This window comes from Lepidochelys olivacea (genome assembly GCF_965140295.1).
Source record: "Lepidochelys olivacea isolate rLepOli2 genome assembly, chromosome: 5".
Taxonomy (NCBI): Eukaryota; Metazoa; Chordata; order Testudines; family Cheloniidae; genus Lepidochelys; species Lepidochelys olivacea.
The window spans coordinates 3344374-3361465 of NC_140415.1; the positions used below are offsets into that span (position 1 = coordinate 3344374).

General features: G+C 58.8%; 1 protein-coding gene and 1 long non-coding RNA gene across 3 annotated transcripts in view; one reads left to right on the plus strand and one right to left on the minus strand.

The window, feature by feature from the left end:
- The window catches only part of ARID3C (AT-rich interaction domain 3C), a 158027-nt gene that overhangs the window by 96056 nt on the left and 44879 nt on the right, over nt 1–17092 (minus strand). The gene's annotated exons all lie outside the window — the stretch shown is intronic.
- On the plus strand, nt 3352–8687 carry LOC311520300. The gene is made up of 3 exons (XR_014711547.1): nt 3352–3549; nt 6176–6270; nt 8044–8687. It is a non-coding gene; the product is annotated as an uncharacterized lncRNA (long non-coding RNA).

The window sequence follows — 17092 nt, forward strand, 5'->3', positions numbered from 1 at the left end:
CCTGGACACTACAGTGCTAATAAACAATGGTCACATAAACACCACCCTATACCGGAAACCTACTGACCGCTATTCCTACCTGCATGCCTCCAGCTTTCACCCTGACCACACCACACGATCCATCGTCTACAGCCAAGCTCTGCGATACAACCGCATTTGCTCCAACCCCTCAGACAGAGACAAACACCTACAAGATCTCTATCAAGTGTTCTTACAACTACAATACCCACCTGCAGAAGTAAAGAAACAGATTGATAGAGCCAGAAGAGTTCCCAGAAGTTACCTACTACAGGACAGGCCTAACAAAGAAAATAACAGAACGCCACTAGCCGTCACCTTCAGCCCCCAACTAAAACCCCTCCAATGCATTATTAAGGATCTACAACCTATCCTAAAGGATGACCCAGCACTCTCACAGATCTTGGGAGACAGGCCAGTCCTTGCCTACAGACAGCCCCACAACCTGAAGCAAATACTCACCAACAACCACATACCACACAACAGAACCACTAACCCAGGAACTTATCCTTGCAACAAAGCCCGTTGCCAATTGTGCCCACATATCTATTCAGGGGACACCATCACAGGGCCTAATAACATCAGCCACACTATCAGAGGCTCGTTCACCTGCACATCCACCAATGTGATATATGCCATCATGTGCCAGCAATGCCCCTCTGCCATGTACATTGGTCAAACTGGACAGTCTCTACGTAAAAGAATAAATGGACACAAATCAGATGTCAAGAATTATAACATTCATAAACCAGTCGGAGAACACTTCAATCTCTCTGGTCACGCGATCACAGACATGAAGGTCGCTATCTTAAAACAAAAAAACTTCAAATCCAGACTCCAGCGAGAAACTGCTGAATTGGAATTCATTTGCAAATTGGATACTATTAATTTAGGCTTAAATAGAGACTGGGAGTGGCTAAGTCATTATGCAAGGTAGCCTGTTTCCTCTTGTTTTTCCCTACCCCCCCCCCCCAGATGTTCTGGTTTAACTTGGATTTAAACTTGAAGAGTGGTCAGTTTGGATGAGCTATTACCAGCAGGAGAGTGAATTTGTGTGTGTATGGGGGTGGGGGGGATGTGAGAAAACCTGGATTTGTGCAGGAAATAGCCCAACTTGATTGTCATGCACATTGTGTAAAGAGTTGTCACTTTGGATGGGCTATCACCAGCAGGAGAGTGAATTTGTGTGGGGGGGTGGAGGGTGAGAAAACCTGGATTTGTGCTGGAAATGGCCCACCTGATGATCACTTTAGATAAGCTATTACCAGCAGGACAGTGGGGTGGGAGGAGGTATTGTTTCATATTCTCTGTGTGTATATAAAGTCTGCTGCAGTTTCCACGATATGCATCTGAGGAAGTGAGCTGTAGCTCACGAAAGCTCATGCTCAAATAAATTGGTTAGTCTCTAAGGTGCCACAAGTCCTCCTTTTCTTTTTGCGAATACAGACTAACATGGCTGTTACTCTGAAACTCTTCTAACTCTGGTATTTCTGACAGCCCAGATATTTCAGATGTCCCAAGGCCTCTTTGAATCTTCCCCAGTTCTCGGCCTCACTGGTCTCGGCAGTGAGTTCTGCTGGCTAACTGGTCGGTTTTGAAAGAGGGGCAAGGAGAAGTCCCAACCGAGATCCAGGGCGGAGCACTGTATGAATACAGGGGGAGAGACAGTCTCACTGAGGAGCTCCCAATCAAAATAGACAAAGTGCAGGAAGAGATGGGGCTTGCCCAGGGTCACACAACAGGACAGGGGATTGAACCCAGGTCTCCTGGGGCCCAGCCTGGGCCCCAACCACGGGGTATATTATCCCTTCCCTAAGGGTTGGGGTACATGAGCCCCAGGCTCCCACCAGCTGTGAGTGGCTCTCCTGACACAAGGTGACATCCAGAAGCAGAGACTCCTATCCCGGTCCTGCCCCGGTCTAGGGAGCCACTGGTCCAAGCACAGTGGGCTTGCAGGACTCCTGCCCTGTGCAATGGGGGGCAGGCCCCTCCTGGCAACCAGAGAGCACAGACTGAGGGCTCCATGCAGCTGCTGGGGGGATTCGACAGGGGCTGGGTCTGGGCAGGTCACCTGGAGGTCACTGGTGCTCAGTCAGCGCTGGCTGACCGGCCTCTCCCATCTGGCAGGTGACATGAGTTGGTGGATCTCAGCCAATTCCCACTGGGCAAGGATCCTCACCCCAAGCACCACTGGCCCCAGTGGCCGAGAGGCCAAGCTCTGGCCCTGAGGGCTGGACTGAGGCCCACTGGGAATGTGTGTCAGGCGGCTGCGGCCCAGGGATAAGCACAGGGCTTTGGTCTGCAGCGCCATCACTCCCCCGGGGCACCTGCCAGCCGGAGCCAGCGCTAAGCGTGGGCCAGGGCGGATGTATCCTGTGACCTTGCATGCTGGCTTCGCATAAACCTGCCAAGTGTCAGAATCCAGCTCGCCTCACTGGCTGGGGAATGGCCGCGGGGCCTGATCCAGCCGTTAATAAGTTAATGGTTAAGGAGTTGCTTTTTATTAGTGCTGGCTGAATTAAACGGAGCTGCTTGCAAATCTACGTGTCCCTCTCTGAAGGGCACTGCTACCCGCCTGGGTGCCAGGCAACCTTGGGTGGGCACCTGGCAGCCTGCTCTAAACAGCACCCACCCCCACTGAATCTGGCACTTCGTGGTTTTAGGGACCCCCCGTTAGAGCTTTGCTGAGGCATCCCGCTGGCGTCAGCGAGCGGTTCCGGGACTGGGGTGGCCGGGAAGCTTTCTGCAGCGCGATCCATTGCCTTTTGCCAAAGGCAGGAGCCAGCCTGCAGGCTATGGCTCCATGGTACCAGAGGAGCCGGCCATCCCACCTCTGCCTCCAGGGCCCCGCGATCCATAACATCTCCCTGGACAGGGAGCCAGACCGGGGTGATGCAGCATCCCAAGCTCCGCCCGGGGGTCCGGGACCTGCTGTAGAGGGGAGCGCGTGGTCAGCCCCCTACAGAGAAGAGCCCCCACATAGCAGCTCCCCTCCCCATAGCCCTTTGCAGTTTCCCAGTCAGGGTGACCTTTCTGCCGCCCCCTCCCCATCCAAACACAACCTTTCATCCATGCTTAATATTTAACATCATTTTATAGGGCAGCAGGTTTAATAAGCGCTGATAATGCGGCTGATCCGGCAGGTCATTAAACCCCAGCCCCAGACTGTCCCACTCGGGCTGCGTTTCAAACATTAACCCAGCTTTGGGAAAGGTGAGGGACTGTTTGCTCTGCCCCTTGGCCTTGGGCCCATGGCGTTGGCCCTGTGCCCCGTGCCCTTCCCCCACTCACCCCCTACGCTGCTCTCAGCCTTCCACTTGGCGTCCAGCTCAGGCTGCCTGGAGCTGAGGCTAGTAAATCCGCCAGCCTTCTGCTTGTTATTTCCCATACTGGCTTTTCCATGCTTCTCCCTCAACCCTCCTCATTGAGGAATTTACCCTCTCCACCACCCTGTGAAGCCGGGCAGGATCCACACCCGCATCTTCCAGACAGAGAAACTGAGGCACGGACTGATTCAATGACTTGCCCAAGGTCAGACAAGCAGCCTGTGGCAGAGGAAGGAAGGGAATCTGGCGTCCTGTGTCCCAGGGTAGTGCCTCAGCCACAAGGCTGCCCTTCCCCCAACACCTACACTGGGGGGGTCCTTCCACCATCCCCCACTCCTCTCATTCTCCACTCTTCCCTCCTTCATCAGCATTCGGCCCCTCTTTTCCCTTCAAAAGTCCCCCCCCCCCCTGGCACTGCTCCCTCCCCCCTCACTTCTTCCTTTTCCCTTCCCCAAACCAGCAGCAGCTCCCTGCTGAAGTATCTGCAGGGCCACGCACCGCTTTGCCCTCGCAGCCCCTCTCCCCGGGAGCCAGGGCATTTCTGCCTTGGCTGGGGAAGGTGCTGGGGGGAGGATGGAAAGAGGAATCCCAGAGAGGCTGCTGCAAGGCTCAGAACTGGGCTGGCTGGCCTCCAAACCCAGGCATGAGTTTAGTCCCGGTCCCCGTGTATCACTCTGCTGCTGATCTGACACCCTGTCCACTGGAAGACACAAACTTCCCCGCAGCCGGCATCCTCTGACCTCTCCACCCCAGCCCAGCAGGCGTGACCCAAATCCTCTCTCATCTGCCCATAGAAGCCCAATTTTCCCTCCCATGTCATCAGCTTAAGTCCCGGCAGCCGCTAATGTGCTTTGGACGAGTGACAGAAATTCCCAGCAGACTTTTACTAACGGCATTTGTCTGTCAGCCAGGAACCTCCGCTCGCCACCCCTCCCCACTACGAGCAATCCCCATCCCCATGCAAAGCTGTCAGCGTCATCGCTGGTGTTTCTCTAGCCCCCTGCAGCACAAAGCACTCAGCAGACTCCCTTCGCCCAGTTCTGGGGTGGAACGTGGTAGTGGTTTAATGGGGATACTGTGATCTATTCCCGTCACCCCATCTCGTAACAGGATACAGTAGAATTCGAGGGGGTTCAGAGACAGATGCTGAGAATGATTCATAGATTGCAAGGCCAGAAGGGATGATTTAGTTGGGGTTGGTCCTGCTTTGAGCAGGGGGTTGGACGAGATGATCTCCTGAGGTCCCTTCCAACCCTGATATTCTATGATTCTGTGATTGTGATCATCTAGTCTGACCTCCTGGTAACACACAGGCCAGAGACCTGCCCCCCAATAATTCCTGGAGCAGAGCTTTCAGAAAAACATCCAATATTGATTTAAAAATTGCCAGGGATGGAGAACCCACCTCGACCCTTGATAGATTGTACCACTGGTTAATTACTCCCATGGTTAAAAATTTACATCTTATTTCCAGTCTGAATTTGTCTAGCTTCAACGTCCAGCCATTGGATCGTGTTAGACCTTCCTCTGCTGGACTGAAGAACCCTTTATTGTTCCCCAAGTAGGTGCTTATCAACTGGGATCAAGTCACCCCTTCGCCTTCTCTTTGTTCAGCTAAAGAGATTGAGCTCCTGGAGTCTCTCACTCTAAGGCAGGTTTTCGAATCCCTTCCTCATTCTCACGGCTCCTCCCTGAACCCGCTACCATTTATCAACACACTTCTGGAATTGTGGGCCCCAGAGCTGGTATTCCACAGGATCCCAGCAGCGGCCGCACCAGTGCCAAGCACAGAGGTAAAACAATCTCTCTGCTCCTCCTTGAGATTTGCCCGTTTAGGCGTCCAAGGATCACAGTAACCCCTTTGGCCACAGCGTCACACTGGGAGTGCATGTTCAGCTGATTATCCACCCCGACCCCCAGACTCCTGGCTTCCCAGGACATAGTCCCCCATTCTGTAAGTGTGGCCTGCATCCTTGGTTCCTAGATGGGTAATTTTCCAATTTTTGCTGTATTAAAATACATACTGGTTGCTTGCACCCAGTTTACCCAGTGATCCAGATATTTCTGAATCAATGACCTGCCCTCTTCAATATTTACCCCTCCCTCAATTTTCGTGTCACGTGATTAAAGGCATAGGAATGCTTCTGAAGAGGGACTGGAAAGACTGGGATCTGTTACTTTAGAGAGGAGGTGAGAAAGAGGGGCAGGACAGAAGGATAGAAAGTAGCGAATGGGCAACAAAAGGAGAAGGGATGCTGCTCTTCACCCAGCCTCAGAACGCAGGGACCAGGGGATGCTCAGTGAAAAGGAAGTATAAGCTGGGAATGAAGCAAATTTAAAACAGATGGAAGGAATTATTTTTTCCACACAAGACACAAATAGCCAGAGGAACTCACTACCACAAGATATTGCTGAGGCCCGAGAGCTGAGCAGGATCCAGAAAAGGATACGAATAACAAGACTATCCAGAGTCAAAATCATAAGGATGAAAAATAACTCAGAGCTTTGGAAATGATCTGACCTCCTTCTACTTCAGGGAATGACCCTCTTCTGAAGGGGGACAGACAGAAACTTCCTGATGGATGAGTTATTCTTTGCTGTGGGGGGGAAGGGGGTATCTTGTCCCTTCCTCCGAACGAGCTGGTGCTGGCCACCAGAGGCAGGATGAGCCCCTGGGCTGATGGGGCCTGGCAATTCCTAAATTCCTGTCACAGGATGCTCCCGAATCTGGCCAACACGGAGGTCGGGTCTGTTGTGGTTCCCAGAAGGCAGCTGTCCTAGCCCCTTTCTAAACCTCCTACCCCTTTCTATCCATCTCCCTTCTCTCCAAGCTAAGGCACACAGGCCATGAAAGTGACGAGAAACCAAGGTGAAACCAGCGCACCAGAGGAAATGCAAACCCTTGGGGAGGGCATGGATGGTGGCGGTAAGTTGGAAGGGTTTGAAATCCTCTCCCTTTTCCATAAATCCAGAGGCAGCCGCCAGGGGAGGAGACGCTGAATTCAAACCATATGGCCCAGGTTCTGCCCTCGGTCACACAGGTGTAAATCCAGAGGAGCCAGTAGGGGTTGGGCCCTGAAATCAACGAGAGCCATTCCGCTGACCCCGGTGGCACAGGGATCAGGCCCTTAGCTGGTGACTGGGGGCAGGACCGGGGCCCTGGCCCGGCAGTGTCCCCTCCCCAGAACATGCAGGGTTCGCTCCCCAGGCCTCTTCTGGTACAGCCCCTGGGTCTCCCCATCCCCCACCCCACGGCTCTGTCTCTGCATCCGAGGAAGGACCCCTGGCAAGGGCTGCTCAGTGGGGGGTCCCGCGCAGCCCTCCCCTCCTCCCCGCAGCCCCTTCCCTCTCAGCCCCGCTCCGCCACCCCCACCCCCAGCCTCCTGCTATTAGTTCATGGCTGAAGACGACAGGAAGTCAATGAGGGGATTTGTTCAGGTTAACCTCTTTGACCCGCTGGCTCCTCCAAGCTTGACAGGCCTGTTCTGTGCTGCTTCCCCATCCCCCCGCCCCTCCCGCCTGCTCCCTCTCCCCTAAGCCCTGGCCCTCCAAGGAGGCAGGGGAAGGAATCCCCAAGGCAACCCCCCAGGCTCGGGGAAAGGTCTGGTCTGAGGAGGCCCCGCACAGCGCCCTGCGGGTCGCCCCCCACGTGCAGTTCCCCCGCCACGAGCCAAGGCCTGGACAGGGGCTCTGGTCAGCTGCGGACCCACCCCTGGGAGGGCAGCTCTGGTAGCGATCCAGCATTTACACAGCCTTGTCCATGGCCAGGGGCTTGGCGTGCACAGGGAGCGCTGTCGTGATGCATCCACCTCTGGGGTGGGGCGCGGCGGCTGTTGAGCAGCTGACGGTGCTGCAGCCATTTGGGACAGGAAGTGCAGAGTCTCTTGCCGTCCTCTTGGCATTACAGGGGGAAACGGGATTTGCTTCTTTGCTGCCTGGCGAGGGACGAAAAGGAGCTTTTTCAGCAGCTCAGAGCTCCTTAATCCTCCCAGGATCACCAGCAATTTGGGTGCGGAAGGGGCCAGCCCTTTAGATAAACAGGAAAACACACACGAAAGCCAGGCTCAAACAAAACAAGGGAAGGAAGGGGGCACCGCTCCTCCTGCAGCATCACCCACCTGGGTTCAGCAACATTCCTGACCCGCAGACAGGGCTAGGAACGGCACCTGTGGGATGGGCTTATCCCCCTGGGGCTGGCTGGCCGAGAGGCTGGGGGAAATGCTGAGATCCGAAAATGCCCATAACAATAGCTGCCCAATGCCCTCATAGCTCTGCAAGCTGGCTTTATGCCACCAAAAGACAAATGCACACGGTTCCTTCCTCTAGTTAATCTCCCCACCTTGGGAGTCCGGGAGCCGGGGCTGCTTGGATAAGCACAGATGTTATTAGCATTTCTTAACAAGGAGGGAATTTCTGCCTTTGTGAGCGGCAGGGTAACAAGCTTGGGTAAAGTCAGGGAAAGCGCAAGCAGGGCCCAGCAGGCCCCTCCATCCCTGCTTGACAGCTATGCCAACCCACCCCGCACAGCTCCCAGGGTCCCTGCTATTCACGCCCCGTGCATCTCCCAGGCAGACACAGTGAATCGAATTGTACCAGGGGATGACGAGGCTAGGCTGAGTCCAACAAGCTCAATGCACTTGTGTCCTACGACCCCAAGGATTCAGGGGCTGCAAAAAAGTGGCATTTTCCTCCTTTGCAGGAAGGCAGAGAGGCCAAAGCAGCGTGTGCAAGGCAACTGGAACGGAACCCGTTAACTGTCGCTAGCCATCTCCTTCCACCAGCACCCCACAGCACACAGCAATCCACCATGGCACCCAAGGACACTGTGCCCAAAAGAAACCGCAGGGGGAAGTTAGAGAGACACAAGGCCACTCTCTGAGTCACAAAGCCTCTTTCACTTCTCCTCCAAGAACCACTGCCTTTCCAGCCCCACAATGGGGAAGAGAGATCACCCCCTACTGAGTCGTGACCCTGCTCCCGGCACCTTAGGGGTTCTCCCAGGGCGGGAGTTGATCCACCTCTCCAAGCGGCAATGACCCCTCGGGCAACGTAGCTGGGTCGGCTTTTGAGTGTAGACCTGGCCCAAGTCACCCACACTGCTCGCTGCTGCACAGCCTAATTCCCCAGTATCGCTACCCACCCCAATGCAGGTTGTCTTCGGATGTCTCCCGTCTAAGCCCTGACCTAACCCAGCCCTGCTTAGCTTGTGAGAGCTGAAAGGGTCCCAACCCTGGGCAGCAGCATCACTGAACTGGTGACCGCCACTCGCTCCCCGATGATTTGGATTTAGTTTGTGAATCAATAAATGCGCTGTCCTGAAAACGTGTCCAAGCCAAGTCTGTAAATCAGGTTAAATAAAACGTGTTAAAACCGAAAGCAATTCCAGCACGCTCGTCCATGTCAATAGAGACCTGACCACAGCTGTGCTTGGCCCAGTGTCAACAGCCTGGAAAGCCAGGATCTGCACTGCTGGCTCACTCCCACCACGTGCCCTGGACCCTGGGCTTGGAAAACACGGACAGATCCAACCCCCCCGTCTCTGCAGACCCACGGCGCTGCGTTACCCGCTCACGAGTTGCTGTGATTAATTATTGGTGTTCAAGGGGCACTAAGAGTCCCCAGCTGAGATCAAGGCCCGATTGTGCTGGGTGCTGCATGGACACATACTGCCAGACCATCCCTGCCTCAAACACAACTTGCTCAAGGTCACAAGGAGAGCTGAGAGCTGGGAACAGAACCCAGCCCGGGCCCTGGCCTCTCACCCTCTGCTGTGTGCCATGGCAGGTCGGGGCTGCTTAGCACCTGGGCAGCAGCATGTTTGCTGCCCTGTCGCGGAGCACGACTGGAGGGCTCCCTGGTAGGGCAGCTGCTGGGCTGAGAGGGGCTAACCCTCGGTGGAGGAGGCTGCCTGGTTGAAGTCTCCTCTTGGTTGCCAGGGGCTCAATGCAGCCCTGACTGTGGCCCTGGCATTCAGCCGGGGAGGGGGGGGTACCAGGGGCGGGAAGGGCACCCGGCACTGAACACGTGCCACTGACAGCCCGGGCCATCGTGCCTTCCATACGCCAGATGAACAAACCGCCACATTTCCTGCCTGATCCAGGGCCTGACACTTGTGTGTCACTCAATGTGGGGAGGGAAGGGGTGGGGGACTTTTGACCTCTTCGTGACGGCTACGGCCAGGCTGCCCTGCTGAGCTATGGGGCAGGAGGGCTGGGCATTGAAGGACGCCGCCTGGACCGCTGCTGGGGGTGTCAGATCAGGTGCGGTGGAGCAAGCGTGGGAGCTGGGCTGCACAGTGTCACCCGCAACGGTGCGGGGAGTGGCCATGGTTCCTGGCACATCGGCCTCCAGTGGCTCTTGCCAAAGGTCAGCCCGACCTGAGTCACAGCATACACCTGTCTGCCCACGCGCCTGCTTGTGTGTGCCCGGCCGTGCGCACGTGTGTTTGTGTCTGTGTGCCGGCCTGCTTGTGCATGCCCGGCTGTGTGCACGTGTGTCTGTGTCTGTGTGCCGGCCTGCTTGTGCGTGCCCGGCTGTGTGCACGTGTGTCTGTGTCTGTGTGCCGGCCTGCTTGTGCGTGCCCGGCCGTGCGCACGTGTGTTTGTGGCTGTGCGCCGGCCTGCTTGTGCATGCCCGGCTGTGTGCACGTGTGTTGGTGTCTGTGTGCCGGCCTGCTTGTGCATGCCCGGCTGTGTGCACGTGTGTTGGTGTCTGTGCGCAGGCCTGCTTGTGCGTGCCCGGCTGTGTGCACGTGTGTTTGTGGCTGTGCGCCAGCCTGCTTGTGCGTGCCCGGCCGTGCGCACGTGTGTCTGTGTCTGTGTGCCGGCCTGCTTGTGTGTGCCCGGCTGTGTGCACGTGTGTCTGTGTCTGTGTGCCGGCCTGCTTGTGTGTGCCCGGCTGTGTGCACGTGTGTTGGTGTCTGTGTGCCGGCCTGCTTGTGCATGCCCGGCTGTGTGCACGTGTGTCTGTGTCTGTGTGCCGGCCTGCTTGTGTGTGCCCGGCTGTGTGCACGTGTGTTGGTGTCTGTGTGCCGGCCTGCTTGTGCGTGCCCGGCCGTGCGCACGTGTGTCTGTGTCTGTGTGCCGGCCTGCTTGTGCGTGCCCGGCTGTGTGCACGTGTGTTTGTGGCTGTGTGCAGGCCTGCTTGTGCGTACCCGGCTGTGTGCGCGTGTGTTTGTGTCTGTGTGCAGGCCTGCTTGTGCGTGCCCGGCTGTGTGCACGTGTGTTTGTGTCTGTGTGCAGGCCTGCTTGTGCGTGCCCGGCTGTGTGCACGTGTGTTTGTGTCTGTGTGCAGGCCTGCTTGTGTGTGCCCGGCTGTGTGCACGTGTGTTTATGGCTGTGTGCAGGCCTGCTTGTGTGTGCCTGGCCATGCGCACGTGTGTTTGTGGCTGTGCACTGGCCTGCTTGTGCGTGCCCGGCCGTGTGCACGTGTGTTTGTGTCTGTGCGCAGGCCTGCTTGTGCGTGCCCGGCCGTGCGCACGTGTGTCTGTGTCTGTGTGCCGGCCTGCTTGTGTGTGCCTGGCTGTGCGCACGTGTGTCTGTGTCTGTGCGCAGGCCTGCTTGTGCGTGCCCGGCCGTGCGCACGTGTGTCTGTGTCTGTGTGCTGGCCTGCTTGTGCGTGCCCGGCCGTGCACACGTGTGTCTGTGTCTGTGTGCCGGCCTGCTTGTGCGTGCCCGGCCGTGCGCACGTGTGTCTGTGTCTGTGTGCCGGCCTGCTTGTGTGTGCCCGGCTGTGTGCACGTGTGTCTGTATCTGTGTGCCGGCCTGCTTGTGCGTGCCCGGCTGTGCGCACGTGTGTCTGTGTCTGTGTGCCCGCCTGCTTGTGTGTGCCTGGCTGTGTGCACGTGTGTCTGTGTCTGTGCGCAGGCCTGCTTGTGCGTGCCCGGCCGTGCGCACGTGTGTCTGTGTCTGTGTGCCGGCCTGCTTGTGCGTGCCCGGCCGTGCGCACGTGTGTTTGTGGCTGTGCACCGGCCTGCTTGTGCGTGCCCGGCCATGTGCACGTGTGTTTGTGTCTGTGCGCAGGCCTGCTTGTGCGTGCCCGGCTGTGTGCACGTGTGTTTGTGGCTGTGTGCAGGCCTGCTTGTGTGTGCCTGGCTGTGCGCACGTGTGTCTGTGTCTGTGCGCAGGCCTGCTTGTGTGTGCCCGGCCGTGCGCACGTGTGTCTGTGTCTGTGTGCCGGCCTGCTTGTGCGTGCCCGGCCGTGCGCACGTGTGTCTGTGTCTGTGTGCCGGCCTGCTTGTGTGTGCCTGGCTGTGTGCACGTGTGTCTGTGTCTGTGCGCAGGCCTGCTTGTGCGTGCCCGGCCGTGCGCACGTGTGTCTGTGTCTGTGTGCCGGCCTGCTTGTGCGTGCCCGGCCGTGCGCACGTGTGTTTGTGGCTGTGCACCGGCCTGCTTGTGCGTGCCCGGCCATGTGCACGTGTGTTTGTGTCTGTGCGCAGGCCTGCTTGTGCGTGCCCGGCTGTGTGCACGTGTGTTTGTGGCTGTGTGCAGGCCTGCTTGTGTGTGCCTGGCTGTGCGCACGTGTGTCTGTGTCTGTGCGCAGGCCTGCTTGTGTGTGCCCGGCCGTGCGCACGTGTGTCTGTGTCTGTGTGCCGGCCTGCTTGTGCGTGCCCGGCCGTGCGCACGTGTGTCTGTGTCTGTGTGCCGGCCTGCTTGTGCGTGCCCGGCCGTGCGCATGTGTGTTTGTGGCTGTGCGCCGGCCTGCTTGTGCGTGCCCGGCTGTGTGCACGTGTGTTTGTGTCTGTGTGCAGGCCTGCTTGTGCGTGCCCGGCTGTGTGCACGTGTGTTTGTGTCTGTGTGCAGGCCTGCTTGTGCGTGCCCGGCTGTGTGCACGTGTGTCTGTGTCTGTGTGCCGGCCTGCTTGTGTGTGCCCGGCTGTGTGCACGTGTGTTTGTGGCTGTGTGCAGGCCTGCTTGTGCGTGCCTGGCCGTGCGCACGTGTGTTTGTGGCTGTGCACCGGCCTGCTTGTGCGTGCCCGGCCGTGTGCACGTGTGTTTGTGTCTGTGCGCAGGCCTGCTTGTGCGTGCCCGGCTGTGTGCACGTGTGTTGGTGTCTGTGTGCAGGCCTGCTTGTGCGTGCCCGGCTGTGTACACGTGTGTTGGTGTCTGTGCACCGGCCTGCTTGTGCGTGCCCGGCCGTGTGCACGTGTGTTTGTGTCTGTGCGCAGGCCTGCTTGTGCGTGCCCAGCCGTGCGCACGTGTGTTTGTGGCTGTGCGCAGGCCTGCTTGTGCGTGCCCGGCTGTGCACACGTGTGTTGGTTTCGTGCCCGGCTGTGTGCACGGCTGGGTGTGCGTTTGTGTGTGTGCGTTGCCCTGTGAGCTCTGCACCACTAGGAGTTACCGCCTCACTTTACAAAAGAATACAAAAGGTCAGGCCTGGAGGGGCTGGGGCACAATCCCCCACCTCGTCCCCCACTGACCCAAGTGCACACATCGGGCATTGCTGATGTGAATCTCACCCCCGCACACAAACCCTGTTTCTCTGGGAGCGGGGTCCAGACAGCCCTGCCCCTCCCCCACCCGCACCAGCCCCCTCTCTCCAGCTCATCAGCTGAATCCTAAAGTGCAGGGCCGGGGAAGGATTAGCACCAGCCGCTCCGCCCTTCCGTTCCCAGCCCCGGGTCGGGTCGTAAAGCGTCCGGCCCGAATCAGCCCCAATGAATCAATGTCAATTTGGAGGGCAACCATCCCTTATTAAAATGAAAGCCAGCCCGAGCGTTCGGCAGCTGGGGCAGGAAATGGGAGTGCACAGCGGGTAATTGCCTGGGGACATAAATTATAACCGAGAGAGGGGCTGTGTGTGGGATGGAGAGAGCCGCACACACCGAGGAGTCGGGGGCTCCCGGGCCCACGGAAATACACCAGCTCACGCTGGACTTGAACTCGCCCCAGGCTACTGGCCAGGCTGCAGGGCTCCCGGCTCCGAAGAGCCCAGGACCGGTGGGCCCCGCTGATCTCCTGGCATCTCCACTCTGCCTGCCTCCCTGGGCCTAGCTGTGCAATGGGGACACTCCTGGCGGCCTCCGGGAGGCGCTGGCAGGATTAACTCATTCCTGTCTGAAGCGCGCAGGGCCAGCGAGCTCCCCGTTGAGAACGGCGGGTGATAAATTGTCTTGATCCGGCACCTTTGACCGCCACACTTACCCTCTGCGCACTGCCCCATCTCCCGGGGGACTTACCCCTGTGCTCTGCACAGTGCAGCAGCTCCAGACAGCTGCCGCGGAGTTTGCAAGGAACAAGCCGCCTTCTCTCCCTTCCCAGACCCACCCGGGCCCGGGGCACTAGCCGTCCTAGCCCAGTGACTGGATCACAGCCAGACACACCACGGGCTGCCACGGCTGGACTCCATTATCCCTTCCTCAGCTTCCCAACGGGCTTCGTCCTCGGCGGTCCTGCAGTGCGGCCGTGATTTTCTGAATCTCACCAGCAGGCACAGTGCAGGGCGCTGTCCACACCCAGAGATTGGTACGGTCCTGGCTCAACAAACTCACAGTTCAAGACGCTGCACAACAGACGAGGGGCTAGGGAGAGGCTGCTTGACCCCCCAAAGCCAGATGCTTTATAGGGAGACTGTGAGCCTAGTGTTTTCAAGTAGCTGCAGGCAGCGTGGTCCAGTGGGTAGGGCAAATGGGCTGGGACTCAGGAGAGTTGGGTGCTCCGGTCGAAAACTGGACACGTTTGGTAACCCTAAGTACCCGGCACAACAGGGCCCTGACCTCAGCTGAAGTCTTATAATACAACGAATCAATGATTGTGTGAGTCGCCATCCCTCAGCCTCCCTGTTAGCAGCCGCATCTCTCACGTCCCTCGGAGCCAGGTGCAGTGGGCTCGTGAGAACGGAGTGACACGAGCATGACAAATAAATCAGCCCTCCGAAGCACTGCTACACAGGCCGCCTGGACACGGGGCGGTGGGAGAAGGGTCAGATCCCGGCAGTTTGGGCGGGGCTCATCTCTCACGGCTCCAGTTCTGCTGTCCCCGGCAGCGGGAGAGTCCCTTGTTTGTAGGCGGTTAGGTGGCTGAGGCCCTGAACAGTGACTTGAAAGAGGAAGGTGATAAACTGCCTTGATCCGGCACCTTCAACCACGCCACTTACCCGCTGCTGACTGCTGGGCCTGCTCCCGCGGGCCCTGCCCCAACGAAAGCTGGCGGGCCTAGCGATCCAGACGATCGGTATTCGGTGTGGCATGGTAGCACCGAGAAGCCCCAGCAGAGATCAGGACCCCCCTGTGCCAGGCGCTGTACAGACACCTAGTGGGAAATGGTCCCTGCCCGTGGATGAGGCAGACAGGGCAGCAGCAAGGAAGGATTATCTCCCCTTCGACAGGCTGGGATTGGTGCAGGGACTTGCCTGAGGTCACCCAGGCAGTCTGTAGCAGAGCAGGACATTGAAGCCAGCTCTCCGGGGTTCCACCTCCCCGCTGTCCTTCCCTGCTTTGACCCCCACTCCCAGCCCGTCTCCCAGCACCGCCCAGCATTCTCCTCTTCTGCTGCCTGCCATGGTAACCGCCCGGCTAACCCGCCGGGGAGCCCGGCTCAGTGCACACACAGCCAGAGGGACGCCAACGGGGAGGGACAGGGAGCCGGGAAGCCGGTCGCGGGCACCGAGCCCAGTTCACCCCCGGAGCAGTGGGCAGGCGAACGGCACCGAGCCTTGGGCACAGCCTTGCCAGGCCACAAGCCGTGATTCACGGCCTGGGCAAATGGCAGTGCCCTGTTCACAGGGGCTGGGACCCTCGGGGGTCAGCTGGTTCCCACCACTGCAGGTGCACACCACACCAAGCAGCTACAATGCCAGCGCCCCCCGGGCTGCCTCTCCCAGTCTGCCCAGCCCAGCTCCGCTGGCCCCACATTGGCAAGGGGTGGGGGTGGGAGAACCAGCCGCTGGGATGCAGCCAAGGTTTGGAGCTTCCTTCAGGCCTGCCATGGGGCCAGATGGAAACCTGCTACCTCCTGTCCCATTCCCTCATTGACCTCGCACTCCAGAACCACAGCGGCCATCCCTCCTCCTGCTCTGCAGCCCTGAAAGGATCTGTCCTGTTTCCCTGCTGGGGTCCGTCCCGTCTCCCCCGTCATCCCTGGGGCCCTGCTGGGGTCCGTCATAGAATCATAGAATACCAGGGTTGGAAGGGACCTCAGGAGGTCATCTAGTCCCACCCCTGCTCAAAGCAGGACCAATCCCCAATTTTTGCTCCACATCCCTAAATGGCCCCCTCAAGGATTGAACTCACAACCCTGGGTTTAGCAGGCCAATGATCAAACCACTGAGCTATCCCTCCCCCTCCCTTGTCCCTGGGGGCCCACTGGGGTCCCGCTGGGGTCCATCCTGTCTCCTCTGTCATCCCTGGGGCCTTGGGTGACCAGACAGCAAGTGTGAAAAATCGGTACAGAGGGTAGGGGGTAATAGGAGCCTATATCAGAAAAAGACCCAAAAATCGGGACTGTCCCTATAAAATTGGGACATCTGGTCACCCTATTGAGGCCCCACCGGGTTCCATCCTGTCTCCGACATTCTCATGTCCCCGCTGGGGTCCGTCCCGTATCCCGTTGCCTCAGGGGCCCTGCAGGCATCCGTCCCATCTCCCGCACCATCCCTGAGGCCCCGCTGGGGTCTGCGCCATCTTCTCTGTCATCCCTGGGGCCTCGCTGGGGTGCATCCCGTCTCCCCTGTGGTCCCTGGGGCCCCGCCGGGGTCTGCCTTGTCTCCGCCCCCAACCCATGGTCCCTGGGGCCCCGCTGGGGTCCGTCCTGTCTCCCTGACTGTCCCAAGAGTTGCGGGGTGGGAATCCTTTGAGGAAAAGGATGAAGCTGACAGCTTCTTTCTGGGGTGGGGAGGGACCTGGCCCACACTGCAAGGCAAGCCTGCGCCCATCCTCCGGCAGGTGCTGTGGGCTCTCCCCGCTCCCAGGAAGGGCCGGGCAGCCAAGCAGAAAGCTGGAGCTGTGTGTTCTCAAGCCAGCGGGATCCCCGTTAGCCCAGTCACAGGCTGACGCCCCCAAGGGCCGGGGCACTTCCCCTGCTCCGGGTGGAAGAGTCCAGCCCAAGCAACAGGAGCGTCCCGCCCGGGGCCAGGCTGAGCCAGGAGAGTCCCTGCACTGTCCCCAGGCTGCTAGCCCTTTGCTGCCCCCTCCCCAGCACGGACTGGCCCAGGGACAGCTCCTGAGCTCCTCGCTTTGTGGAAGCGGCCATGACACTGTCTCCTTCCCCCATCACTCCAGGGACGCCCTTCCCCTGCCCGGCTCCCCGCGCTCAGCCCTGGGTCCATGCCAGGATCCCTGCCTGGTTCAGCACGCAGGGGAGCTGTCTGGGGTGCTGCTAGAACAGGGGGGTCAGTGCACAGAACCGCCCTCCCACCCCAGATCTTTGCTTCCTTAGGTTGGATCATGTAATCAATTTGCAGCCTCTTTCATTGCCTTCTGGGTGCCAAGTGCCCTCTGGGCGCATGCCCGTCGCTCATAGTCATGCGCCCACCACACAGCCCTGAATGCCAACCTCTAGCCCCCCGCAGGCAAGACCCCCCCATCTCTGCCCACTTCGTCCCAATCCACGTCTGATACGGGCCACAAGTCACCGCTGTGCTGAGCTGTCTCTGTAACGAGCCGGGCTGGAACCCCAGTCCTGAATCCCCCCCGCCGAACATTGGGCTGGCTTGGAACCAGATGACCCCCCTGCCCCTCCCCTGTCTATATGAACGGGGCCCGCACCCTCTCCCCTGCCCTTTCTATCGGCCATCAGACTGACGAGGATTCTG